Source organism: Acartia tonsa, chromosome 2 (assembly GCF_053477335.1).
Source record: "Acartia tonsa isolate MP-2025a chromosome 2, ASM5347733v1, whole genome shotgun sequence".
NCBI classification, from domain to species: Eukaryota; Metazoa; Arthropoda; class Copepoda; order Calanoida; family Acartiidae; genus Acartia; species Acartia tonsa.
In genome coordinates this window covers 1,137,207-1,139,723 of record NC_137261.1, presented here as the reverse complement: position 1 = coordinate 1,139,723, position 2,517 = coordinate 1,137,207, and the positions used below count along the sequence as shown (strand labels likewise).

General features: G+C 31.3%; 1 long non-coding RNA gene across 1 annotated transcript; it reads right to left on the bottom strand.

Annotated features, from left to right (window-relative positions):
* Positions 1 to 986: 986 nt before the first annotated feature.
* On the bottom strand, positions 987 to 2,242 carry LOC145312672 (uncharacterized). The gene is made up of 3 exons (XR_013877077.1): positions 2,072 to 2,242; positions 1,598 to 1,725; positions 987 to 1,204 (listed from the first exon to the last, which is right to left on the bottom strand). It is a non-coding gene; the product is annotated as an uncharacterized LOC145312672 (long non-coding RNA).
* Between the last annotated feature and the right edge of the window lie 275 nt (positions 2,243 to 2,517).

Below are 2,517 nucleotides of genomic sequence, written 5' to 3'. Positions count from 1 at the left end.
ATTACCCCTTCTGTAGATTAAAATTATTGGGTGAAACGTTTAGACACACATCTTCATAATTCAACCAATTAAAATCAATTGAAGTCCCCAAAGTTGTTAAGCAGACGAATAGAAAACGTTATAAATACTTTGTGTGCGGACGCTCAGGGATCTAAAGAGATAAGGCAATGGCCAATAAATTGATGTAAATCCCGATTGATAATGCACAAAATTACCCATTCTGTAGATCTAATTAGTGGTTGAAACGTTTGGACACACAACTTTATGATACAACCAATTAAAGTCCCCAAAGTTGTTGAGCCAACGAATAAGAAAACGTTATAAATGCTTTGTGTGCGGCTGCTGAGGGATCTAAAGGGATAAGGCAATGGCCAATAAATTAATGTAAATCCACATTGATGATGCACAAAATTACCACTTCTGTAGATTGCAATTAGTGGTTGAAACGTTAGGACACACAACTTTATAATACAACCAATTAAAATCAAAAAGTCCCCAAATTTGTTAAGCCAACGAATAAAAAAACGTTATTGTAAGACCTTGGGGACTAGTGTGATTAACAGCCCATAGTCCCCTCCCTCCCTGGCGGCCGCTAGTACTTTATATCTGGAGAAAAAAACGTAATATGACAGATGTCCAACCTTAACAGACGAAATTTAAAATAAAAATTGGTCCTGTAGCTTTTTTATTCTTCTTATCATTTACAGGCAACTAACCAATTGATTGCAGCAGTAGATAAACCTATTGATATCTTATAACGCGGTTTAGGTAAAGAATCAAATCCGTCAACACGCTTTAGCACAATAGTACCTTGAATTCTTTAAAATTAATTTTATGTTTGTCAGTCCGTACGGTTATCTTTCTAATAATGAATTTAGGCATGTACTTTCATACACTATAGGTAATTGGTACAGAAACTAAGCTTCTAAAAACACGATTGATGTTGAAATATTATTAAGATTTACCAATAATAAAAGTAATGAAAAATTCAGACTTAATTTTATTAATTTAAGCACAACAATTAAAACATTTATGAATATAATATAGAATGTAAGTGAACAAATATGGTATTATTTTTGTTTCTAAGTGTAGCCACTACTGTTAAGGTTGTCAAGGTGGCTTATTAACAGAATAATTCTTGGAAATCTCGTTAACTGGGGATGGGAATTAACAATCCTGTCCTCCTCCTCTGACATCCAAAGTCCTTAACAAAATGATTAACTTTAAAATTAAAATATTGTCAAGTAGATCAGGTGTTTACATAGGTACTTAAAATAATAATACCTATTGAAAAAAAAAGAGATTGTAACAATTTAAAAAACATTATTATCCTATTATATAAGGAAATTCATTTATTAAGATTGTGATATACATGGAAGGTTTTGGGCCAGTTATAATAAATTATTTTTATAATGGCATAAGTACATTATAATTTTCCTAATTTACAATGAAGGGCGAAAGCCCTACATTCTGAGGTCAGAGTAACTGGAAGGTTAAATTAAGAACTGAAATATTTTACTTAATATTTAAATAAAAAAATGACATCTAAAAATGAAAGTAAAATGGGTTTAGATTTCAGAAAAATGTGATAAAATACCTGAATAAATATATTGCAATTTGTATGATTTGATGTTTGCTTCCCAACCATATAAACATTAGCTTTCATAGTTCTGTCCCCAAATTCCACGAGAGAAACAATCTGTCAACAAATGAACTTCATTCAGTCTGAAATAAAAATATTGTTTAAACCTCCATATAAAATTTATTTTTCACAAATAATATTAAAAATAAAAACAGTAGGTATTTAATTATAATTAAACATTAGAGTTAATCTGTTAATTAATAAACAATCAACAACCTACTTTACAATTTTAAAACTTAAGAAAATGACGAGCTTAAAATGCGTGTTGTTTCCGTGCTAGTCAACTAACGATTGAAATTTTTTTTGTTTTTGGAAGACGACATTCGTAAATAAAAAATTTTACGCGGATTTATAAAATGAATTCTATGGCTTATTGTAAGTTTGACTTCTAAAGTTGAGCAGAAGTTGATACAAAAGTGTTGTTGTTACCGGTGTACACATTGTTGTTGACAGCTAAAATCTTGTCACCCGTATGTTGTTGTTTCACACCTAGCAGTCACACCACACGTATGTTTATAGAACGGCTACGTGTGAGCAATTTCCATCACACCTACGAAATCGAAATCAGGGGTGAGATAGGGGTGACTAAATTCATGCGTGATCACAGCTTACTCACACGGTGTTTTAAGAACCGACCTTTAGGCTCATTGGTCTAAAGCAAAACTGGTTTAATCATATATTTCATTTTGATATCCGCGGAAAGCTGTCTATGCGATTATTAACTATTCAAACTCTTAACTCTTCAAAAATTCAATATATCACAGTTGAATAGTCAGCTTATTAAACTACTTGTAAATTTAATTTTTAAAAATTTCTGTGGCCCTCTCTCTAAAATTCCGTGAATATGAATATGGTGTGTGTGTGTAAAACACACA